The sequence below is a fragment of the Fukomys damarensis genome, unplaced genomic scaffold (assembly GCF_012274545.1).
Source record: "Fukomys damarensis isolate Sample0158 unplaced genomic scaffold, DMR_v1.0_HiC HiC_scaffold_4, whole genome shotgun sequence".
Classification (NCBI taxonomy): domain Eukaryota; kingdom Metazoa; phylum Chordata; class Mammalia; order Rodentia; family Bathyergidae; genus Fukomys; species Fukomys damarensis.
In genome coordinates this window covers 50,783,516-50,810,728 of record NW_022900916.1, presented here as the reverse complement: position 1 = coordinate 50,810,728, position 27,213 = coordinate 50,783,516, and the positions used below count along the sequence as shown (strand labels likewise).

The 27,213-nt window shown below is 35.7% G+C and overlaps 1 long non-coding RNA gene across 1 annotated transcript in view; it reads left to right on the top strand.

Moving 5' to 3' along the window:
* The window catches only part of LOC104860649, a 25,980-nt gene extending 10,950 nt beyond the window's left edge, over nt 1-15,030 (top strand). Inside the window, exons 2-4 of the long non-coding RNA XR_779752.1 lie at nt 8,354-8,430; nt 10,068-10,160; nt 14,729-15,030. This is a non-coding gene — a long non-coding RNA (uncharacterized LOC104860649). The remainder of the gene's footprint in view (nt 1-8,353; nt 8,431-10,067; nt 10,161-14,728) is intronic.
* Nucleotides 15,031-27,213: the final 12,183 nt, after the last annotated feature.

Genomic DNA, 27,213 nt, shown 5'->3' with positions numbered 1-27,213 from the left:
TAATGCTCTGAGCAGTTCTACTGACACACACACACGTACCTCACTGCCTTGGTTCTCATTTAATGTTTTTGTTTTTGTGGTACCAGGGATCGAACTCGGGCCCTTGTGCTTGCAAGGCAGGCTGCGGAACCACTGAGCCAAATCCCTGGCCCTCTTGGTTCTTGTTTAAACTTCTCATAGAATTATTTAATTATGTATTATTTCACAATAGCCTTAATTGATTTTTGTATTTCATGTGTTATCACTGGGATATATCTATATTTTACTGTTTTGTCTCTGCTTTATTGTTTTGCTCAAAGCTTGCCCATTGAGATATCTTGACACAAGGCATTTTCTTCTTAGCCATATTTTATTGAAATGTCAACTAGTACTAGAGGTTTTCTTCCCTTGCATTTTTGAAATTCAGAGTGATCTCAGCTTTAACAGAATTCTTTAATAATGTTGTCAATCCCCTGATAAGTTGTTCACATCAGCTATTTAGCCCCAGTACCTAAAGCTTGGGAATCACAATGATTCTTTTCACTTTCTGCTTCTGCAATTCCATGAGTTATGAATATTAAGTTGTGCTTGCCCCAAAGCAAAAAGTATATTCACAGAAATATTTGCTGAGATCAGGAGTCTCTGAGCCTCACTTTAAAACAATAGCATTAATAAGGAAATACCACAACGTATATGACATTTGAAAAGTAAGAAAAACAGGAATTTGGAGTTTTTAATAAAGTATAAAGGCACCCATTGGTTGAAAGTTACTATGAGTGATGCAAAAAAAAAAAAATCTGTACGAAGGAATGTTACTTTCTACCTTCTGAGAAACAATCCAGAGGAGTGAAGGGACTCTTGGATGTTGGCATAGTAATCACTGTCCTTCAGTTTCATTTGTACGGACTGCCACAGATTTTCAATTTTTTAGACAGTCAACATTGCAGAAATTGATTCTGTATGGTAAGTTACATTTACATTTATTTTCAATCATATAATAATGTTTTCATAGTAAACACCAATCTAGCTACAGTTATTTACTGCTGCTGCAGCCTTAGATAATATAATTAAAGTAACGTTTAAGTATTACAGGGTTTTTTTAAGTGACAGAAGAATTTATTTCAATTCCAGCTAGAGGATCATGATTTGAGCCTTGTTTCCTAATTACCTAGGTAGTCGAAGGTCTTCTTCACTGAAATAGATGCACCTCTGAATTTTGCTTGGCTTTTTTTTTTTTTTTAAAGTCTAGTGTGCAGTTTTAAATTATCCACAGTGTTAAAGGAAAACTGAATATTTTAATTTTTTTCTTGCACTTGAAAGAAAGCAAACTGTTTACTTAAAAATTTCTCTCAATGTGGCAGCAAAAGCTAAAGGATCTGGAAATTTAGATTCACAGTTTGTACGCTGTGCCAGGCTGTGCAGTCATAACCACCAGATTGTCATTCCCAGACCTTCTGAGGGAAAGTCAGTGCCACCTTCTCCCAGGGACTCTAGACTTTATACGCTAATTTACCGGATGCAGCTCTTAAAAGGCTTATGCAAAGGGTGACCTCCCTCAGCTCATCTTCTTAGTTTCTCACACTCAACAGACAAAGCTTTGGAGGTGCAGAAGAAATTGAAAGGACCTGTAAATTAGGAAAAAAAAGCACAAAACAAAACTAAATTAACCTCATTGGTTCCATGTCTACAGTATCAATAACAAGACAAAAATGAATAAATAAAAAGCTAAGATGCCTTACATAAAGCTATAAAGAATACAAATATTGAAAGAAAGCGACTAAAACATAAATTAGGTTCAATAATTATGTTCCACAATTTAATAGTGCCTATTGAATATAATCCAATCCCTGAACTGATGTTTTAAAAGCTTCTACAATTTGGCATCATTCTCTTTTTCTAGACTCGTTATAACAAGGTGCTTCTTTAAATGTTCTTCAAATTCTTCCATGACCAGTAAGATCCATGGGAATCTGGAATATCTAATCATTCATACTTTTATCTTAAGAACTTGTGCTATATGTTTTGTTTTAACAAAATAAAATTTTAACATACTTGCTGTTGAATTGAATCCATGTTCCATGCAGTGTGTCATGATAACTCTGTAGCTCAACTTATTTTCTCATAATGTCCTTGTGCCTAGAACGATCAGTACTTTAACATGAAAAGTTGGTAAGCAGAAAAACTAGAGCATCTGTGTTCCAGTCCTGACCTCCTACTAACTTGTTCTGGGATGCTGCCTAGGCCTCTTGCACCTTTTTGGTCCCAATTCCTCATTTGAAAAAGGAGGTTAAACAGATGAGTGGAGTTCATTTTTTTTTTTTCCTTATTAGCTTCCAGCACAGGTGTGGGTATCAGGTAGATGTAAAGTTCATCCTATTTTAGAGGCCAGAGTTGGTATTCACGGGTAGTCCTACCCAGAACTAGACTGCGTGAAGTCCCCCAACACTTCTCTTTTAATTATGTATTCACAGTGGTAGCCCTCATTGCTTTTACTCATTCTGCTTGAAATTCCTTCACTTGCCCTTAAAGCACAATGGATCTCTGTGTATCTCTACGCATGTGGACCACCTTGCCTCTGGGATGAGTTTTGCTCTGTACCCAGTGCTTTCTTATCTGCTGTTAAAATTATGTTTAGCTCTCAGTACCTGCTTAAATATCACTGTCTGCTGGAAGACTGGTATCTTCAGTCAGAAAATGTTTTTGTTTTTTATAAAGTGGAGTACTACTCAGCCATAAAGAATGAGAAACTTAGAGACATTTGTAGATAAATGGATGCACATTGAGGGCGTATGCTTAAGTGAAATAAATAAGATACACATGTGTAAATACCGAATAGTTTCTCTGGTGTGAGAAACTGAAAGTGTAAATAAGGATCAAAATGTATAATAGATCATGTGAAATAGGAAGAAAATGTCCAAAGGGGAAGGGAAAGTGGGAGGGGTAGGGGAAAGGAATAAATATGAGAAAAGGAAAAAATGCAAAGTCGTTGTAAATAGGGAGGGGTGTGGGAGTGGAAGGAAGAGACGATAGGGGAAGGGGGAAAAACAAGAACCAAGATAGATTATTTATGTAAAGATACAAATTCCTAACAATGAAGTCAGCATATTTTGTACCTAAAATGTACCAATAAAATTAATGTAAAAAAGAAATATTCTCAACTTTGTGCTTCTTTTATTTCACTGTTTTGATGTTATTTGTGTATATCTATTTTGACCTGCTAGATTTTTAGTTCCTTTGGTAGCAGAACCATATTTTATTTATCTGCAGCAGAAAACCATGAATTACTCCTCATCCTCCAAAACTGTTGATCTGACCAATTTGCATACTGAAATCTAAACAAAAACAATTTGCAGTCAAAGTTAACTATTTCTATGTAAAGTAGGATCTAAAATGTGTCAAGCCTTCTACAGTAAAGTCAGGTTCATTGCGATGAGATTTGCTGTCAGGCCAACTCTGGCCCTGATGTGTCATGAAGCAAAAACCAGAAAGACACCTTGCTGGATGGGTGGAACCTTGTGCCGGGACCTGCCCCTGGAGAGCCAAATGTGGCTGGAATTCATTCCCTTTGTGATCTTCCGTTTGAGTGTTTGTGCAGAATATAGACTCTCCATGCTACATACTTATGTGTGCTAGCCTTTTTTCCTTCCTTTGTTCCTAGTTAGAAATTTAACTGGTAGAAAATGTGAACTGTAATCTCTTAAGGTCTATTCTCTTACCACACAGTAGTCAATTATCTATTCCCAGAGCAGATCTTACCGTTTCTAGATGAAGCTTGAGTTTCTCAATTTGCAAGACACAATTAGGGTGAGGTTAGGTTCTCTTCCTTTCCACCTTAATCTTTGCTTTAAATTCTTTAAAGTTTCCTCGTGATGTAGAGAACAGTTATTTCAGCCTGAGGTTTAGATATCAGAATTACTTGGACATTATTTAGAAAATTAAACCAATTAAACCTATGACCCTCTCTGTAAGCACACTGAATGAATGTTAAGGGCTATGAATTTGAAGATGAGCTTCTCAGTTCATTTTGCTAGCTTTGCTTCTCAGCTTTCTTCCTTTTTTATTTCATCCTAGGCTCTAATCCTTGAAGCACTAGTTTTCTACTAAGTGCAATCCCCAACACTTCTCTTTATCATACTTTTGGTCTACTCCTGCCATGAACTGTAAATATCACAGGTGGCTATCAACCCTGCTGCTTGTTAATCTTTGTCCCAAAGCTACACTTTTTTTTAAATTAAAAAAAAAAACCTTAAAGGGTGATATATATTCTCATTCTGAATTCCATCAAAAATATTGTTAAGATATGGCTATAAGCCCTTCCCTCGAATTTCTCAGTTCCCGGAGCTTCAGGAGAGCAAGGACCCACTATGATGAAGGCTGAATTCGTGTCCATAGTGCAATTAATTTTATCTGTGGAATGGAGGCCAAGGCTAGCTGCAGAATAAGACTAAGAAGGCTGACTCTGGTCACAGTTATAAGCCATGACACACAATGTACTCTCAATAAATGTCATCAGTTTGATCTCTCTGACTTCCCACTCATAATGTATTACATGGAAAGCAGTTACTATGCATTCACTGATTAATAAATGAATGTTGTTGGGTAATTCTTATATTTTGGGGTACTTTGATAGCACTTAGAAACAGCCTTTCTGAATTTCCTACCCAGTCTTTCTCAGAATCATCACCAACCTGTTCATCATAGTAACCTGACAGAATTACACACAGCGACTATTTTCCTAATGTCCCCTATTCCCTCTCCTTTGAGCATGGACCCAGTACATAATCTCTTCTATAATCAAAGGATTTTAAATACTTGAAAAGCCATCTCAAGCTGTCTTCTTTTGATAGAGCTACCAGATGCTAGATTTGCTGATTTCTTTAAATGCTGTGATTACATTATATATGAGTAACATTCCTATAACTCCAAATAAATCACTCACTTATATCACAAGCCAAAAGAGAGTTTGGAATCATCCAATATAAACGAAAGCACAGCAGAAACCCGAGAAAATAAATCATGCAAAATAAAATCTGTTTTATAATAATATATATGTATAAATTTTAGCTTTTGACAATGGAAGATTTGAACCAGAACTATAATGCAACTTTGCTATATTCCATTTTCTAAATGATAACATTCAACAGCATTTTAAGGTCATTATTATGAACATGCTTATGAACTTTCTATTAGATCTTAGATTATCAGAATCTAAATTGAATTCGAGCTGTAAACCATAACCAACATTTCCTATGACCCAATTCAGATGACATTCCAACATCATGAATCACCTTGGCAGTGTTTTGACTGGTACCTTTTCTCAATTGCATTTCCAGCCTTAAGTGCTTTTATTTGACCAATCCAATCCTTTCAACTCTCACTTGCTAACAATAGCTGATTGCTCTTGTCAAAAAACCCTGTCATAATAACTATGCTCTAAACTCTTAACCTGCCTGATAGTTGCATAAGAAGAACTGTTGGAAATGAAACAATCCTGCTGTGGAATATAAGTATTTAAAAATTAGCATGAAATAGTTGAAAACACCTTTTTACCTTTTCTTTCTTTTTAGAAAATAATGTTTCCTGTTGTATTTGTCGCTGAGACATCATCATCTTTTGAGTGGAATAGCTGAAAAACATTTCACTGCTAGTGGAAAGTTTAGAAATTTACAAATAAGGTTCTTTTTAAGAAACAAAGTTTTCATGCACTAAAATTTTATGCTTAGCAACAACAATAATTTTTACAATAGGAACTACATTTTAATACCTACTTCTCTGGTGCATGATCTAATTGAATTGTCACAAAAATGTTGAAGAATTATTCTTCCCAATTTACGGGTGAGAAAACAATTCTTTACAGAAAACACATTAGAGGCACAAGATCCTAACAATGAATGTAACTGTACTGTATCCCTAAAATGTACCAATAAGCTCAAAGCTGGAAAAAAAAAGAAAATACATTCCCCATTTTACTCAGTGAATAAATGGAAAAAATTTAGATTAAACACTGTTTCAACTACTGCCCAGGTCCTGAGAAGTTCATTTTTTCCCTTTTACTTTAAACATTCTTGGCATCAGGCCACTTTCTCTTCTGAAGTGCAGCAGTACAATTCCAGCACTTCGAACAAGAAAAACCTGAAGGACTACTAGTGGTATGGACAATCGAAAGAGTACAGTACTCAGGAAAGACTATTTTATTTACCTCTGGATACAGTGTCTGTGACACCAAGTATCTTCTCTTACTCCTAGATATACCCTCGTGGTGTATCCCAGTGTTTACTTTGGAAAATAACAGCTTTAAACTCATACTCTGAGCATATTTGTTGAACTTGTCAAATTGGGTGGTTGTCAGCTCATACCTGTCTGAGATCCTTCGGTAGCAGTTTTGCTATGTGATTTGTGGGGGCTATCTGTACATCCATGAACTGTAAGTATCACAGGTGGCTATCAACTGCTGCTTGGTAATCTTGGTCCCAAAGCTATACTCTTTTTTTTTTAAATAAAAATAAATCACCTTAAAATATGATTTATAATATTCTCATTCCTGAAAAGTGGGAGATGCCAAACAAGAGTCCTGCTCACATGACTATTCATTTTCAAGTGAAGGTCTTTCAAAGCAGAAGTTTACATATTTGAGGACAAGACAGACATTAATTTACTGAACCTAGAGCCTAAAGTCATATTTTAGCACAGGGCTGACTTCTAAATTATATGATCATGACCCCTTAGGTTCTTTGACTTGTGACTGGATTCCTTCCAGGGTTTGGGGGTAAACTTTAAATAGCTAAACAATCTGAAGTTCAACTCTCGAATGGTCAGGCTGACAAGCAGACAGTAGAGAAGAAAAATGATGAGCCTTATCTATAGCTTCTGATGATTTGACATTATTGGAGACCATGGGTTTGGAATCAGTAGTCTCATTTGAGTTTCCTCACCTCTTCATTGAAGTTCTAAAGTTTGCACTTAATTATGTTGTTTCTGTTCAAGGAGTAGGCCCAAATTGGTGCTTTTGATTAAAGACACCTTTGTTTTTAATGCCTTGCCTCTTTGAACTACAAATAAATGAACAAAGAAAAATGTTTAAGGATGTATTTGTGTGTATGCCTCTGCATGCTCAGCTTATTAAGTCAGGCAGAAATAGAACGGAGGTGTGACATTAGCTACAGTTGGCTTTAAAAGGAAAACTTCTTTTAACTTTCACAAATTAAAATTGTAAATTAGGTGTTCTGAAATTTCCCTTGTTCACTGTAGTCACTGTGATACGTATAAAATAGTGGTTCTCAATCGTATTGATACATTAGAACTACTTGAAGAGCTTTAAAGAAAAATCTCATCACCCATATCATACACCAGACTAATTAAAAGAGAATTGTTGGGAGTTGGACACAAGCAAATATGCATTTTTTTTAACTCTCCCAAGTAATTTCAAAGTAGATTGAAGGCTAAAAACTGTTTTTCAATAAATATTATTCTCATCATTTTCCATCATCTGCAACACATACATTGATTTCATGTTAAGTAGCGAAAGGCACCAAGGTAGGCAATATATGAGGAATATTTCTGAGAATGGATATCTTCTTTACAGCTCCTCACAATACAGAATTTAACATTAATTTCTTCTTTTATTCAGTAATAAGTATATTCTATAAATACTGCCAAGGCCTTAGAAGCAATGCTAGATTCCAAATATACATTGGTAAACAAACTAGAAAAACTCTGAGCTCACAGACCTTTAGTCCAGCAGAATAGAAACAATGTGGAGAACATAGGATGTAAGGTAATTCCCACATTTCTGGGTTAACACACATATTGTTACATTTACAAGCTGCATCCCTGATGTTGACTCAAACCAATCACTGGGAACACCATACTACTAAAAATTTTTTCCTGGCTAGTACATTAGCGTACCTCCTGATGAAATTTTTGTTAAGACAAGAGAAGGTATAGTATAACTTTATTCACTGCAGAAACAAGCATGGGGAACAGATTAATAATTTCTGAATTCTTTCTTAGCTTACTATATACTTTTCTGTATCTTTTGATATACTGCACCTGGTCATGTGGAGATATTAAAATAGTTATGTCAGCGGTCAAGCACATTCAATTACTCCATAAAACACAGATGTACAGAACAAAATTAAATTAACAAAAATATTAGGAGAACTTAAGGTGAACAGAAAGCTTTTCTATTATAATGAAATTATTCTAATTGATTTTTTAAAAAGTTTTTATTATGTTTCTTGGTCAGATATCATTAGCATATAATAAAGGTATCATGTGGCATACATCTGTGTCAAAATTACTGTGGGCTTTGGGGTTCCCTCGCTGGGACTAATATATAGTTGAGCTAATTATTCTTCTATTGTTCTTTTAACAGCAAGGCCAATGAGATATTCTTATTTAGAATGGCAACATAAGAATTAGTTTTTCTCCAGTGGTCATATTTCATAAGAGGTAATTTTTGAACATGCTATTTTAAAATCAGGTATCTTTTAATATTGTTAATTTGTAGGTACCTTTAGAAATATATATTATATATATGTATATATATTAATGTTAGAACATTAATGAACAAATTCTAACAAAGTTCTTGTTCCTCTATTGAAGAGTATAATGGTAAAAAAATTATAACAATTTTGATGGTTATGGCTGATGCCCTTTTGACTGTTACAATTTTAAAGATAACTTTAGTTAGTTGGAAAGCATATGTTAAAAGGGAATAGCTCAAGTGAAACAAATTCCTCTTGCTTTTGTCTCCAAGTGAACTGCACTGTGAAAGGACAGAAAACGCCTTTGCATTGCCTGAGAGAATTGCAGTGTGAGATAAGGTGTAGCTGTCGAGTAACTGAAAACCTCTTTCTACCTCCAGAAATATTAAAAAACTGGGAAAGCCTGTTAGCGTCTTTTTTAACAAGTGAAACGAGGCATTTGGTTTAAAAAAGTTTCTTTGTAAGAATATACATTTTTTTGTTTGAGTTGTCCTGGTAGATTTCCTAAAAGCTGATGCCAAGAGGCAATTATTACACACACCTGTGACTACTCAGGTGTGTGAAAAGAAGTTCAGCTAAAGCATATTTTAAAGAGAAAACCAAACTTATTCATTATTTTTATCTTATCTATTAAAAGTTTTAGTTACAGAATGCATTCCTGTCCAGTGAAGCTCTTCTGGCATTATTTCAGGGCCCTCCATCTTCTCGCCTCAGCACTGTATATATACATGACCAGGTAGTTTATTGCCTTTAGTTTGTGAGGGAATCTTTTCATGCAAATGAGATATCATAATGGCTGTACATGAAGACAGCTTTCACCAAAGCTCATACTGAGTCTGAGAGGAAATGTACAGCAAATCTCCTCCACATACCCTTTGTTTCACTTTGGTCAGGTAGACATATTGATTAGGCATACACATTTTGGTAAAAAGGAAAATTGTTTTTGTTTATGATGAAAAATACAATCAGTAAGGTTACTTCATTTGATGATCAGTAAAGTGTTAATAATTGTGTAGAAAAATGTGTTTTGAATATCTTGATTATTTAAATTTTTTTAGATTCAGTAAAGTGCTTTTCTTTGTATTAGTTGGATAGTGATGATGTAACTAGGTACTTCTATTTTTAATTCTGATTTCCAATACCTGACAGATATATTGCGTGTACCTTGCTCAACTACCTTTCCTTCCACTGTGCATTCCCTTTGCCTCTTGGACATGATTTCTCTCTTTTCTTCCTCCACCCCTTAAACCTTCTATTTATCTACACACTTTATCAAAATTACCCGAATGCAACTAAATAAAAACGAGGCAAATATTAGCAAGGGAAAAAGCTCATTTTATTCATATTGTTGTTTAAGAGGCCTACTTCCTAGGCAATAAATTACCTTTACTTTCTTAAACCCAGCAAAGAACTGTCTCTGTAACTGTTTGGGGACACAGAGCATGTGTATATGTTTATTTCTCTCCCTGGAATATTGGACAAAGAAATTTACAATTTCTTCTAAATGTATACTTCAAATAACTGCTAGTGTAAAGGTTTATTTGAAAATCATTTTCTGCCCACTAGAAAACTATCTCATAATCATTTTCTTATTCTTGCTAGATTAATACAACTTCTTTTTTGTGCAAGATGACATACAAATAATGAAGATAGGAAATATGTGATTACTTTTCTTGACGGACAATCTTCAACATGGTGAGAACCTTACCATTACGTATTAATACATTTTTGTTCTCGTTGAGTGTATTGGTACATTTTAGGTATACAGTACAGTTACATTCATTACTGGGATCTTGTACCTTTACATGACAGGTCTTGCTTCTCATTTTTCCCCATGTCCCTGCCCTCCCTTCACCCCCCCATTTACAAACACTTTATTTCCATTTTTTTATTTTCTCATATTTTTTGTTTTCCCTTATTACCTTTCCCCTACCCTTTCCACTTTCCCAACACCTTTATCCTTTTCTTCCTATTTCACATTGTCAATTATCTCATTAGGATCTTATGTACTATTATAGTTTTTCACACCAGAGAAACTATTCGGTATCCTTTTTTTTTTATTTGAAAAAGAATTAAAACAATGTCAACTACCAAATAAGAGTTCACTTTTCATTAAAAATAAACCAGCTAGAACAATTTTAAAAATTGATGTACTGGTAATTGTTATTTACAAATTAAGATAGGTTAAAAAAAAAAACTTATTTTTCTTTGAAGTATTCACAAAAAATTCAAAAGTTATTCTCACATCTTCTCATTAACAGAGGACAATTTCCCACTAACTCATACTAAAAACTTCCCACTAAAGAAAACATGAGTTAGATGCCAATATGTCATAACGGCTTTGCTATAAAGTAATAACAACAGTAAGAGCAAAGTGCTCTAACACAAATTTGTGCTGTAACGCAAGAATCAACAATAAATCAGTATCACTAGCAAGACACATTATATCATGCACATTGTATTAATTATCCCTGACTGCCTTGGCCTTCCCTTTTCCTGGACCACTTTGCTTTCAACTGGGGCAGCCAATAAGGCTTTAAGAATGCCGGGTCCTCCCCCTTGGCTACTGCTGGGCAACAAAACTGGCCAGTTTTAAATAATCAGACTTTTAGTTTCTTCTGCTATTCCTGGTCCCAAATACAATGCATACCTTAGGCCACAGATTGAGGGATTCTGAACAGCTACCAAACAAAACAAAAACACCAAACCAACACACACACACACACACACACACACACGCACGCACACACACACACACACACAAAACAAAGCAAAACAAAACAGAAACCAAACAGATGATGTGACCTGGAAGCGTGATAGAGTTAATTTCTCTATGAGTAAACTTTGTCCAGTGGGAAGCAAACAACAGGAAAGTGTTCGAATTTGCAAATTCTGACCTTCTTCCTAAATCCTGTGGGCTTCTCCAAGCGTGATTCTCCATACAACTCTCCTGTACCTTTCAGTGTGCTCAACAGAGATATCTGCTGATGGAGCTTCAGAGAGACCATGGTGGTGAGGCAGTGGTCAAAATGTTCATGCCTCAGTTTGCTGTACTATTTTGCATCCTTTCTTATCTCACTTTTCTATATTTCACTGTTGCTGTCCTGGTTCATGTGGTCCAAATAATCCCTGCTTTGTGCTGTGGTTTCTAGACAATCTGGAGTTAAATACACACGAAGCTAAATTGCTAACAACACTGTAAGTCATTCCTAATTTGATACTCCTGGCTTCATTTTTTTTTCTAATATCAATTCCTCATTATACAGTTGAGTGTTCTATTAACATTTGAAGCAGCCAGAATTTCTCTATTTCTGACCATATATTTTACCATGCGACAGCAAATCCATAAAAACACCTGGAAAGGGATTAGAGGGTGAAAAGTATCCTTAGGAATACGAGGGTTAAAGATGGAGTCATTACCACAACTAAGTCTAGACAAAGGGGAGAGAAAACGTGAATAACTTTGACAGAAAAACATGCTGGAAATTCTAAGGTTTCCTGTGTGTTTTATGTTCCAAAAGACAGAAACTAGGAAATGGGTACACTAAAGGGTTTCATCTCAGAGGAGAATGATTTGAAATCTTTTGGGAAATTAACAATTGGGCTGGGAGCTGTGCACAGAGGCTTGCCCTTGTGATGTACCTTTGAGAGAATTTGTCCCAGAAAACAGCACAAAACCATCTCATAAGCTACAATGGGACATATTGAATTTGACCATAAAAGCCCATTTGGGGAGAAAAAATCTGAAAAGAAAACGTTCAATATCAGAACTAAGGAAATAAGTAATGAAAATAATGTAAGATTTAATGGCAGGATGAGCCTCTGAAAATTAGTAAATAATCTAGAAAAAGTTTCAGGAAAAATCCAGGCTTTTACAGTAAGTTAAAAGTGGCTATGATATTTATGAAGAGACATTAATATGTTTATAAAATGTATTGGAAAGCAACAGGATGAGTTGTAACCGTGAAGAATTGTGGGAAATGAAAATGTGGCAACAGTACGAAACAAAAGTGGTATGGCAGAAAATTGAATCAAGGATATATTTGAATAGCTCTTCCAACCATCAAAGGAAAAGTGCATGAAGCTAATAATTAACTTATTACTGTATATTATACTACAGTATATTTATTACATATGAGCAAAATTGGCAAGCCAATATATATATATAAATGTATATCTGAAGAAAAAAGTAGAACCAATGAAATCATGCAGTAATCAAATAGGAGAACAAATCTCCAAACCATTCAAATGATACCATTTCAAACAATGTAAGGAGTCACTATATTAAAATCAAGCTGTCCCTGAGGCCATTGCACATGTACTAGTAGTTACTACTTAGCTTGATAAAGAATTGAAAAAGAAAACAGATTACCTACAAAAGACAAAAACAATGTAGCATTCAATCTCTCTTCTGCAACCCTAAATTCCTGAACATTATGAAATAATATCTAAGAAATGTGAAGTATGAAATATTATAATACAATATTTTTGCAAATAATGAGTTGCTTTTAGCAAAGGCAAGAAAATACTATTCTCAGATTTAAATGCACCAAAATGCATAAAATTAATTACACAACGATTTTTCTTTTCATTTGACTAACAGATAAATCATAAAAGTGTAAAATTGTGAGGACATGATGTACCAGGTATTCAGCCTATATCTCAATTCTTAACACAACTTTCTGTAATTTGCTTGGTGAATCTGGATCTAGGTCTCTACAAACTGCATTTCTTCTTTGCAAAGTGCTTCTTAGCCCAAAATATCAACAGGATGCCCTTGAGGCACGTTGGGTTCTGTTTGCTTACTGTCTCTCAGAGTGCTTGAGAGAACAGCCTTCTCCCACCTCAGAAAGGGTGGTCTGATAGCTCCAGTTTCTCTAACTCCTTCTCACACTTCCAGGTCAACTTCAGGGTGTTGTGTCGCAACCTCTCCTGTGAGGTCTGATCCATCTTCTGAGCACCCATCCTCTGAGCAAAGGGAACAGCTCAGCAGTGACAAATGCCACCTTCTCAGAGGTCAAGGTTCCAGCTCTGTAGGGTTGCAACTCCCTAACAGCTTTCTTTGGTTCTCCTGGTTAGTAGTGGTTGCTTGTTTCCTTCAGTTATTAAACTCATGTTGCTGCCCTGTGCTGGTTTGCTTATTTAGACTGCAGTCTCCACTTAGCTACTTTACCTACGTTAGATCCTCTTGGTGAAAATGACGACTTTACTATTTTATTTTCAGCTTAAAATTTTACTGGGCCCAAACAAAATTTGGAAGATGACTTAAAAAATTAAAAAAAAAAAAGAAACTTGGAAAGTGACAAGAACTATTTTAAAGCTCTAGAACAAAATATACCAGTACTTCATCAGTAGCGTATAGTTTGTTTTTCTAACTTCCAGATTTCTAAATTGATACATTTAAAAAATTTTGTAAATACTACTAAAATATACCTTGACATAATAGTAGGGTTTATGGCTTTTAAGATAATAAATATAATTTATTGAGTACTTGCAATAGTATCAGACATCTTACTATATGTACTATATGAACATTATTTTATTTAACCTTCTTTATAACTCCCAAATATGGGTCAGCTCATACCCACTTTATTCCCAAGAGAAAACAACTTTGAAACAGTGAATGAAGCTACTAAAAATCCTTTCCTTTGGTAAAGGAATTGTATCTTTCCAGACAAATATTGGAATTGATATCTTTACGTGCCCTTGTATACAATAGAGTAGAGATGTTACTTATAATAAATCCTACAACTCTTTCAATGTGGTCCTATTATTTAATATACTTCAATATTCTGAATAATACTTTTGGATACTTCATAATATTTATATTTATGTTAATCAAAATAGAGAAGAATTAAAATTGTTTGAGGAACTGTTCTAAAAATTAAGCTGTAAAGCAGTAACTACACCCATTCTTCTATCAGATTCTCAAATATTTCACAGGTGGCTTTGATTGTTTTATTCATTAAAAGCATGTGGCATGTAGCTACGGCTCAGGATGAAGAACAAGCTTTGGATTCTAAAACCACATTAGAAACAGAAGCAGCAGAGTTCCAAAGCAAATCTGTTGTCCAGACTATATGGATAAATATGCCCACATGTGCGAAAGTTAACAATTATTTGAACTAGAGAGAACTGAAAAGGAGTTCCGGAAGTGAGTTTATAGAAAAACCTGAATGAACAAAACTATCTCAATTTGTGGAAAACCTTAAATATGTAATTCCCAGATGTGAAAATCACTGAAATTTCTTTTGTTTTTCCAGGCATGATGAAAAAAGAAAAAGAAAAAATAAGTGCTTCAGGAGCCAAAAATCAGACACATTCTCATAATTTTATGACACTGATGAAACTCAGAAAGCTTACATAAACTGATCAGATGTCTTACTTTGTAGGAGATAAGGCTAAGATCTGGGTCTAGGCGGACTGATTTTCAAGCTCAGACTTCTAAGCACTACACTATCCTATCTTAAAGTTAATTAAGTACAGGAAACAATATTTTAGAGAATTTATTTCTCTTTACTCATTTGTTTGTTTCAAAATAAATTTTAAATAAATGTTGATATCCACCCTGATTATAAAGTTTCCAAATTCTGGTGAATGTTTTCTTGGGCTATTATTTGCTAACCCTCTTCCCACCTTGGTACCCTGCCCTTATTTCTAGCCTGGTTTCTTGCAACATTGTCCTACTTTGAGCCCTCTGAGAGCATCAGTGAACCTGTCCTCCACAAGCCTAACAAGGGACCCTATTTAGCTTTGATTTGTTCCCGATTTAAAAATGTTTTAGGTTTGAAAACTTCAATTATGTCATGAATGGGGAAACCTCTCTTAGGACTAGAAGGGAAGAAAATATAGTGATTTTAATTTTTTTTTTTTACCCCTTGAAAGAAAAGAGAAAGAATAAGATTATATTTCAATTAAGGACTCTGTCTTGGCCTAAGGATTTAAGATACTTAATCTCTAAAGAATTTGGCTTCCCAAGAGTGGGGAATGTTAAATTTAAACTATAGAATTCACTTGAATTAAAACAAATTACTAAAATGGATAATTTTCCTGGATTTATATAGTTTTGTTTTGGTAGAAATTTATATATGATTGAATGTTGTCTTTCCACCATAGTCACAAGACCATTTCCATCATATTAACCGGATGCTCAGCTTTTTTCTTTTCAGTCACCATACCAGCTTCAATTAAATTAATCTAAGCCAAATCCTACTGATCCACTTGGGAAACAACAGGGCCACTTTCTGATGGGAAAATATAAAAGATATACAGGAAAAGTAAATACCAGGCCAGTGAAGGACATATTATGTATTAATATTTCTTAGAACACACACATACACAAACACACACATACACACACACAGAGAAACCTCTATTTGGGCATCAGGGTGTCTGTGCGTCTCTCTTTAGGTAGGGGGTCCTGGATTACATTTTCCCTTGTTATCTCGATCCTCTCCACAGTGCTGCTGCTATTGTGTTCCCTCTGCTCTCAAATGATTAACTGGAAGTTCCTAAGCATAAGCCAAGATTGTACAAATTAAGCCTCTAATTATTGGCCTTCCCATTCTCCAGACAACGTGGCTACTGGAGTGACCACGTGTCATGTCATTTAAACTTGGACCTTTTGACCACAGTAATGATAATTATAGTCGGGACTCTAGCATAACAGCCAAAACTACATTTATACTGTGCCAATTCCAGAGCTCTACCTACTTTTGGATTATCCCTGCATCTCATTGTCAGTGTCTAGGACTTGGTTCTTCCAATCTCAATGCCTAGATAACTGTGTTTCTTCCAAGGGACAGTTCATTCTATGTCCAACATCCATGGACATAGATGTTTTGCCTTGACCTTTGCTCAAATTTCACCCTCTTCCCCTTTATGTTCAAAGTCAGAATGCTGCCCTGAAACAGCCTGAAAGCTTGACCTCCTTCCTTAAACCCGGTAGTCTGTTATTCCTCTTCTTTTAGAGGAGGTGGACCATTGTCCTGGGGATCCAACCCAGGGCCTTGAACATACTGGCCAAGCAATCTATCACTGAACTTCAACCCTAGCACCATTACAGTCTTCAACTCTTGCAGTAGAACCAACTCAGAGGTTGAGTCCTTTTCTTTGAATATAAGTAGTGCTTGCTGCCTAACTGGTCAGCTGCCTGTGGCCTGCAGCGCTGTGAGCCCTTGTTTCCTTTGTTATTGTACTGCAAACCTCCTGCCAGTCTGTTATCACCTTTGGGATTGATGATGCTGACCACTTTAAAATTGGCACATGCTGCTGGATTCTTGAGATATTTATAGCTATCTCTAGTGTTGGAGCTAGACATTTTGGTTGTTTTCTGAATCCTTGTCCTTCATATGTGGGCACATTTGTATTAAACATTAATCTCTCTCACCTCTTCCCATGACACGGGAGTCATGAGATGACTATTCTTATGTTCAACATTTACTAAGGACCTTCTATGTTGACAATAATCTGATGGATACAGTTTGGAATATAAAGATAAATATAGACTCACTTGTGGTAGAGTGAATTAAAAAGAGATTGGAAATGGATTGCAATTTATGGCAGTATGTCACTCTGGCCAAGGAATAAAAGAGAACAGACACAAACATTTTGAAAAAAAAAAAAGTTGGAAACTGTATTTATATAGGCATGGTATCAATTAAATTTTATGGATGTTAAGCAACATACACCAACTTTAAAAATTTAAGTGAAAAGGGAACTTCTAAGAAAGACATTAAAGTATAATATACAATGGAAAGAAAAGTTGTTTATCTGTAGTACAGTTTTGTACCTGTAATAATTTACTCATTGCCCTTGCAGGATTGAGGTTCCCATTCCTTGGATGCTGTGTGTTTTATAAATGTCTAGCTTTCACTTGACTTTCTCTGTGGGTACTGAAATTGGCTGAAGAAAAACTGTCTGCCTAGGGCCATCACCTAGATGAAGACTGTGCCATGGTCTAACAGCCAGTGGCTGATGATCTGTTGCGACTACATCGCAGCACTACCCCAATCATCTTCAATTCACACCCCATGTGGTGGGTGCTGATCACAGGAATAATCTTATAGAGGGTACAGTTGATTTGCAGCTTTAATGCAGAGGAATTCCTAACTCTTCTTCTAGTGATATTTAGATGTCTGTCTTGGTTCTTGGCCTATATGAGGCCAGTGAGATTTATCACATGCTGTTGAAAGTCTGCAATTTCTGTGCCAACACCCAAGGTCACTTTCTATTACTAATGGTTTCCAAATGGTTTAGTTAGTTAAATAGTCTGACTTGACAGCATGACAAGAGAGACATAAAAATTTTATTGAACTTTCTGCATTGAGTGCTCCCAAAACAGAGATTTCTTACATGGACCTTGGTTCGATCCAGTTATGAAGCATGGTTCTTGAATGTATAAGGGCCCTTTGGAGCTAGTGTCTTGAGGTCTTTATGATAGCCTTGTGTACCTGTACTTGTTTGTTTTAATGACACTGTTTCTTTTGTCTTTAAATAAACTTATTACATGAGTATGTTATTTGGAATCTGTGAGTTCTTTAAATAGTTATACAAGTAAAACCTTTGCAATGGTTCAAAAAAGTTCCCACATGTGGATCTCTGTCTTGGAATCTGTCCTCTGGGGGACCCTGATCTATGAACATAATGAACTTTTGGAATAATAATCAGATGAACAATGAAGTTTTCAACATCAGGAAAATGGAGACTTTCTATCTAAGGTTCTCTAAACTCCTTTTGTCATCTGTCTTTGCTACAAGTTGAACTGTGTCCTCCAAAATTTATGCATTCACTACTAGCACAATCTTTGCTTAAGATTCAAATTTCTAAGAAGTTAATTTTTAATGAATCAGAAGGTGGCTTTAGGAGATAGGGTGAGTGCAGAAATAATTAGTTGAGATGTGGTTATCCTAGAGTGTGGGAGACACACACACACACACACACACACACTCACAAACACACAATACAATTGAAGATGATCAGTGTGAGGCAAAAGAAGCCCAGAAATACCAAAAGTGTATAGCAAGCATCCAAAAGCAAGGAGAGAGCCATGGGACAGATCAGAGGAATAGAATAAGTTTTAGAGATAACTTTTGAAGAACTTGGATTATTAATTTGCTATGGGCTGGACCAGAAGGGAAGCAAATTATAACTTCAATGTTGCACCACTGAAAAGCTGAGATAGTCTCTGTGGCTGGGGCTGGAGCAGCTGGAAAGAAACAACCACTTTGGGGCAATAACTGACCTTGTCAGGCCAGCCAGTCCCCAGTTCACTCGCAAAAGTTTAAGTGCCAAAATTTACAGTCAGAAATCATATAGCAAAAACATATCATGAAGAGGAAAATCAGCAATTAGTGCCAAGAGAATTAATTTGCTGGGGGAAAGAATATTCTTTTTAATAAATGGTGCTGGGAAAACTAAATGTTTATATGGAAAATAATGAAATTAAAAAGCCTGCATCACATCATACTCAAAAGTTAATTTCCAAAGATTGAAATTTCTAAATGTAAGAGATAAACTTACTGATTTCTTAGAAGAACAAATAGGCATAAATCTTCATGACCACAAATTAGGAAATTGTCTCTTAGGTATAACAGTAACACAAAGAGTGACCATCAAATAGATAAGTGAGGCAAACATTGACACTGTTTTGTTGTTTAAGGCATCAAACATTTTTTAAAATCCAAAGAATAAAATAATTCAATTAAAAAGGATACAATTAGACATCTTTTTCCAAAGCAGAGATTCAAGTACCAATAGGCATATGGAAAGATGTTCATATAATTAATCATAATAGAAATACAAATCAAAATTTCAGTAAGATACCACTCATATGAAATAGAATTACTGTAGTAAAGAGAAATATAACAATAATTATAGGTGATATTCTGATAGAAGGTGCATTTGTTTTGGAGAACATTCTTGTATTTCCTTAAAAGACTAGCAGTTACCATATAACAGCAGTTCCATACCTTGCTATAAAACTGTAAGAAATAAAAGATGCCCACACAACACTTATACACAAATAGAGCGAGTGACATCATTCATAAGAGGCAAAAAGTAGGAAACACAAATGTTTATCAACTAATGGGTAAATAGACAAAATGTATGTAACTAAAATGCAATATTATATAGCAGTAAAAAGGAGTACAATTCTGGTTCATACTACAATATGGATGAATATTCAAATGCTATGTTGAATTAAAAGGTCACGCACAAAGCGCCACATCTTTTATAAATCCATAGGTTTGAAAGGTACAGAATAGAGAGATCTAAGAGGGAGAAAGTAATTTAGCAGTTGCCTACTAGTGATTCTTGGGAAGCAAGATAGGAATCGTGAGTAAGGAGTGCGGGGATTTAATTCTGGAGTGATAAAAGTGATATAAAATCAACTGCACTGATAATGTAACTATTCTGTGTTATACTGAGAGCCACTGAGTTATGTACTTTAGATGACTTGTGTCCCAATAAAACTATTAGAAATCTGAAGGTGGATGGAAATTTTGAATGTGAACTTGAAGAGCAGGTGTAAGGAACAGGATCCAGTTCAATATATGAATTATCAGGGCTGAGTATACAGCACAAAGAATCACATTTCTAACTGACAAGGATGATGTAATAAAACATGTCTTCACCAACGAGCATGTAGGTATAGTGGACCCTCAAGTTAAGACTGGCCTGACATATTAACAACTTGGGTGAATTAGGTTAATGGAAGATTCATTTGCCTCTTGTTATTCAGAACATCAACCCAGGGGAACATCCAGATCTCAGCTGTATTGACTTAACACTCAACTTGAGTTACAACCACCCCTTGGTAACCGATCGAGTTCATAAGTCAAGGGTCTACTCTGTAATTCTTCAGTGAAATCTCAATAAACATGAAAAAATTGTTTCTAAATAAATGTTAACTATTCTATTGTAAGCCCCCTCCTTTTCTTCCCCTAACATTATCTTACCCGGATTCCAGAACTTTTCAAAATTCCATATTCAGTGCACATCTATTATCCTTTCTCTTCCCCAGATTGGAAATGGAGATGGGCAAGAGAGGGCTTTTATCTCAGACATTTTCCACCCATCTCTACTCTCATCTCTTCCTTTCTCTTCTTAGTTTAGGGGACAGATAAAGTATATGGAGAAGGAGCAACTTTGTTATACTACAAAGTAGATACCTACATGCATACACAAGGAGTCCTGTGCCTTCCCATTTAGTTACTGAGGTGGACTTTACATGCTGAAACAGGGAAGCCATTCCCTAACCATGCAAATCAATTTTCTTAACCCTTTCTCTGATATTTTTCCAATTATCTTCTGATAATGTTCAACAGTCCTCTCTTATCTAAGGGAGATATGTTTGAGAATCCCCAGTGGGTATCTTACATCACAAATGATACAAATATACATACCTTTGTTTCTTATACTTTGATCAACTGTAATTTATAAATCATGCGAAGTAAGATTAAGCAAAACAACACTCCAAATAAAACAACTATGACATACTATAGCAAAAGTTATGTGAATGCAGCCTCTCAGTATATCTTATTGTGTAGTACTCCTTTTTCTTCTTGTGACAATGTGAGATAATATAATTCCTGTGTGATGAGACAAAGTGAAATTACGAGTGACCTTCGGACATGATTAGAAGGAGGATCCTAATTCCATGGCTGTGCCACCTGACCATGAGTAACTGGGACTATGGGGAGGAAAAGCAAAAATAAGGAGGACAGCTGTTTGGGAATTTTGTCAAAAAGTTCACAATTTCCCTTTCCTCTTATTGAGTCTTGACAATGATTCCTTATGTTATTTTACCTAAGTGCTGGGGGAAAAGATTTAATTGAAGCAATCTGTACTCTGCTCCCAACCTTATAAGTTACATAGAAACTGTTCCTTGTTATAAATTGTTAATCCCAATAATTTGTTTGGGGGAAGGATGGGTATTGTATTCAAATTACTGTAGCTTTCAGGTTTCCTATTTCCTTTCTTCAATGTGTTTAACTTTTATTAGTATCTGTTTGCAGACCTAATGATCACATTCATCCTGGAGAGCTGATGTGCGTACCTAATGCATCTTAATTCTTTTTACTTTCCTTTCTCTCCCCTCCATCTCCCTGTTTTTATTCTTGTGTTGTCTTCATTTGAGGCACATGGAAAGCCAGTAATGAAAGATGCTAGCAGATATTTTCATCCACTTCCCATTGTTCTTCTTTTATCTGATGTCTTCTCCTGTTCTTTGTTTCTTTCCACAAAATTTCAGATTCCAAGTGGAACTTTATCCATACCCAACAAAGTTATTGGCAACTGAGAACTGTGTGCCTGTGTCTTTTTATTAATTGCCTTGCTGCTTTCTATAGCGTTTAACCACACTATCCAGGTGGTGTTAAGTTGAACGCAAAGGCACACTAACCACTAAATAATTTACTCCCAACCTTTCCAAACACTGCCATGCTCTCTAGTGACTTGGGCAGCAATGATAATTATATTTGTAGAGTTGTCTTCTTCGTCAAAACTGACAGCGGCTTTTCTGACACCACTAAAAGTGACAGTGACAGTACAGTGTCTTTGGGTTGGCCTACATATTTTTTTAAGAAAATAAATGTCATAAGACTGTGGAAACAATCATTTTAGTGGCACTTGAAATCATACCTCACTGTGCCAAGGTAAAAATAACTTGGGACAACAGATTTGACTTTGATGAAGAGTAACATAGAAAGCAGAGTGTGACTGAAACCATACATTTTTAAAGTTCTTCTACCAGTTTATTTCCTTTGAGCTCTACAAAGGGTAGCAACTTTGTCTTTGAACTGGTTAGGTACGAAATGTACTCCCTTTACTTTTTGTCATCTTTGAGATAATTTTGGAATCATAGTTGGTAACCTCTCCAGATGCCAGGCAACACAGATTTTCTTTAGACAGCTTTGAGAACCACAGAGGAAAAGTGGGAACGCACAATGGGAAGAGAAGATGCAACATTACTTGAGAGGAGTTTTTGAAATAAAATTCTTATTCCACTTCCAGGCAAGGAAGGCCAGACATTAAAGGAGACATACACATGAAAAGTGAAACAAATGAACAAACATTTCATTATTGGCATTCTTCACATTGGTGAGCAAAAACACTTTATTTAACCATTCTTGTATTTAAATAACTATCCTAGTTACAACTTGAAGGATAATTTGAATCTTGTTTCTATAATTTAGCACTATTTTTACCAATGTAAAATGAGAATACCAGAGAGAGAGAGAGAGAGAGAGAGAGAGAGACAGACAGGGGTGGGGGGTTACACTCAGCCTGACATATACAGAGCCCTTAAAACTGGACTCCGCCCTGAACCACCAACTATATTTTCCAACTAACTGCTCTTTAACTGCAGTAGGTAACCTCCATATACCTCAGACAGAAAGGCTGGGAGGATGAGTGTGGTAATGGTAAACCTGTCTTATTTTCCCAGACCTGAAGTCACAGCGTTTCTCTTCTTCTGTGGACAGAAGAAGCCCTATTAATTTCCCTTGATCCCAAACCCACGTTCATCGGGGCTTTTTCCAATGCATTTCTAACTCATCTGTCTTCTTCCATTTTCTTCTCTCGCAAATTTTAAAATCTGATTTACCAATATCAGATAATCTGGATTTCCCAAACCCTACTCACCTCCTCAACATTCCCTGCTTGAGAGTCACCAGGTGACTTTTTATTGTCCATCACATCAAGCCCAGTCCCTTTAGCTTGACCCCTTATTCTTTGAGAGTTCTCCTAGGAAACAGCACCCCTCTCCAGGTCCATCCCAGGGTAATTTCCCACTTCCTGCCCTCCCTTCTCCTGCTTGGAGTGCTCCCCCCTGGGCTCCTTCCTGCAGTGTTTCTTTACCATGGTTCACCAATGTTTTTGTTCTCCCATAGATTCAAACACACCCTTTATTCCTTACATACTCACTGAAAATCACAGTTTTTGTTTCACCTAGCAGCCAGAAATTTCTGAGGTTTTACTTTCCCTAATTTGCATTAGGAAAGCAAAAAAGAAAAGAAAACAAACAACGAACAAACAAAAAGCATTGCCTTGGGACTTTTTAAATATAGAATTATTGTGACATGGGATGCATATTTTTCTAAACAATGCCTTTTCTCTCCATTTAAAGAAACTGATGTGCTCCTTTCCTTGAAAGTCACAAACATGTTTAAGTCCCAAACTCCTTTCTAGTCAGCATGATCTCAGCCTTCCGTAAGGTCATTTTAAAACGATTTTTTTACCTAATATGCTTATAAATGGTACATGCCCATTTATCGCCTCTGTACTGGGTGCTATATTTGCTTTTTCTGTGAAATGGGTGAACTTCATGAGAATGCAACTATGTCTTATATTTCACTATTTCTGTCTAACTTAATTCCAGCCATGTGATAAATGAGTGAGCTCCCATTATCGATTCTTTCTTCTTAAGGATTTGAAATTTTTGCCATTTTGAAACACGTTCCTGTCTGAAATATAACTGCTAAGCATTGATGTTAAAGCTAAACACACTGACAATCCAAGTATTTTGTAAAAAGAAAATTACAATAGGCTTTCGGAAAACCTGTACACAAACAAAAACACTCAAAATGTAACTATTGGAATGACGATCCACATGCTTTTAAGATGAATAAGGTTTACAAGGTAATCACGGCCATATATTTACTGACAACTTTTCTCAGTTACTAACAGGTTTTGGGACTCTGGATGATTTCCTCATTAAAATGTTGCTTACAATCTATCCCAACTTGTTTTTCCAATACTAATTTATCTCATCACAAATTATCCCTTGTTCAAAAAAAAAATGTGTGAGTAATACTTTCCATGCATCTTGCCAAACCTGTTAGGAAACATTCCATCTGTGCTTCCAAAGCTAATGTTTATGTTTTCTAATAGGCATGGCTTTCATCTGAAGTCTGATATTTTAGAAGCTTTCATTTACTATTTTTGAAGAAATGTTTTGCCCACATTGCACAGGTATTCACTATCATTATTTTCACTGACTGGCTGTATTAAACACGATTATAAAACAAATCATTGGAATACACTGATAAAAGAACTTTTTTCATACTATTTTAGCATATACCTATGACACCGTTCATTTGTACAGGCATGGAAAGACCTATGACGTTGAAAGAGGCACTACTTTAAACAAAAGACTAGATTTGTTTTCTGCAAAATTTAACAATGCATTCAGAAATTAGATCCATCTATCCTTTGTTTTAAATAAGCAAGAATGATAGCTTTCTGGGATGTTGTTTACTCACATGGGTTTTGAAAAATATTACTCAAGTGTCTACTATTCCTTTTTTAAGAAGAAAAGAGCAAACATTATTTCATTTCTTAATAATTCAAGTACACTCACTACACATATACTTGTTCTTTTATGGGGCACCAAACTTCATACATATGTAATGAATGATCTTTAAAGGTAATGAATGTCTTTAAACATTTCTCTTGATTTATGTTATTGGCTCACCAACTATTCCCAGGGAATGAGGTTGAATACTTCCAAATATGCCCTTTTCACCTTTCTGCTCACACTTTTCTTTCCTGCCAAAATCTTGTTTTTGCAGTAATATTTTGTTACTGATGTTCACAATGTGTTATCCTTTTCTAGTAAGGAAATAGGAATAGGGAAACACCCTGATTAATTTTCTCTCTTACCGAAATCCTTGTCTCTTGGGAATCTGTAGGTCTGCAATTTGCTCCCTGCTCCTTTCTTCCTTCACCAAATGGTGGAGAGCACGTGTTGGTGCCTCTGAACTGCAAGCCCGACAGGTGCCTGGAAAGCCCTTTTCCCTGGTTGCCTTGATCTCACCTGCACCTCCACAGTTGTGGTTGTCACTAAATTGTCAGGTCAGTCAGTCAGTTTGTTCTTTTTAATGGATTTTAATGGTGTTCAGCTAAAAGACAACACAGCCCTAAACTAACAGAGCAGAATAATGAATTGCATAAGGATAACCTAAATTATTTACACAAAAATGTAGAGCAGTGCCATACTCAATACTCATCCTAGCAAATACCAAACTTAATATCATCTGTTTTTTGCCATTGAACACAGTGTAAAGGAACCACATTTCTGCTCTTAATTCTGTCACTTGGATGGATCCACCATATGAGGGATGTCAGAATACTTCTTGAGTGAGATTCAAATTTTGAAAAAATCTTTATGTTTAAAAAACAGTTAAACTAGATAATTAAAACAATTTAGCTTTAAAGCTTGGTCGTTAACATGTCTCTTTAGAATATCTTAGAGAAGAAGACATACTCACATTGCCCATAGTCGTTTCTGTTCTGCCATCCTAGAGCATTTAACAACATACATGGTTACAACTAAAAACACAGCAATAGATTGCCTAAAGGAATTCCTGTAGACAAATGGAAGAAAAACACATCAGCATGGAGTTGAGATTGAAGAAATTAAGTGTCAGAGTTTCCTTTATTTTATTTGACAGTGTCTTTCAAATCATAGGACTTGTGACACCAAGTTTATAACCGAGTTAGAGTGTGGCTGTAGCAACAACTACAACTCTTCACTGAGAGCGCTATGCATAGGCCTTAAGTGTTTAGCATACATTAATTTCAACCCTCACAGCGATTCCATGGTGCAGTATATTAGTTTCCTAGGCCTGATAGAACAAATTGCCACATCCTTCAAGTTTTAAAGCAACAAAACTTTATTTTTCCACAGTTCTGGAGGCTTAAAGTCCAAACCCTAGCAAAGGCACAGCACCTCTGGATGTTCTTGTGAAGAATCTATTCTTTGCTTTTTCTGCCTTTTGGTGACAGACTTGTGATGACATCACTCCAATCTCTGACCTGTGGCTCCCTCCCCTCTCTGTCTTCTGTGTGTATGTTTTGTAAGGATACTTGTCTTTAGGTTTTAGCTCACGTGGATAGCACAAGACAATCTCTTCATCTCCGAAACTTTAGCTTCATTTCATCTGAAATAGACTCACCTTGTTTTCAATTCAGATAACAGTCACATGTCCCTAGCATTAGGATGTAGACATAACATTTGTGAGTAACCATTCAACCTACTACAAGTAAGCAGTCTTACTAAATATATCCATTTCTGAGATAATGAAAATGAAGCACACTACCTAAACCATTATTAAAACGTGACAAGTATCATCAATCACCCTGAGTGGTTTTTATACACCGCACTATTAAATATTTATAACATTCCAAAAATTGGGTACAATTATTATTTTTTGGAATTTTACAGGCAAGACAACCAAGGCAGAAAAAAAAACATTTTTCTTATCCTTTAGACAAAAATTTTCCTTCAATCATGGGGGAATGTCTCACAGAAATAAACGATAAATCAAAATGTCTGGTAAAGGGGTATGAAAAAATAAAGGAGTGGAGGGAAATAGAGAATACTATGAGTGGATTACGTTTTTAAATAGTTGGTTAGGGAAGGTCTCAGAATTAATCAAAGAGGGGAGGTTGGGTTGAGACCACATAGATATCTAGGATAAGAGGATTCCAGGAAGAAAAAATTAGCCAGTAAAAAGACTTTCAGGAGTGTCCTATAACTACTTGCCTTTCCTTTAGACAAGCTAGTTGTAAGGTACCCAAAGGACACTGAGATGTAAATGACAAGTAGCACTTATGACTGTACCTGAAAAGCAAGAACTGTGCAGAAGAAAAAGATGAGAAGTCATTATTGAATCATGTACCCCAAATCCAGTGTCCATTCCTCCATACCAGGAGGAAGTAATTTTGTGTGAAAAGTGCCAATTTG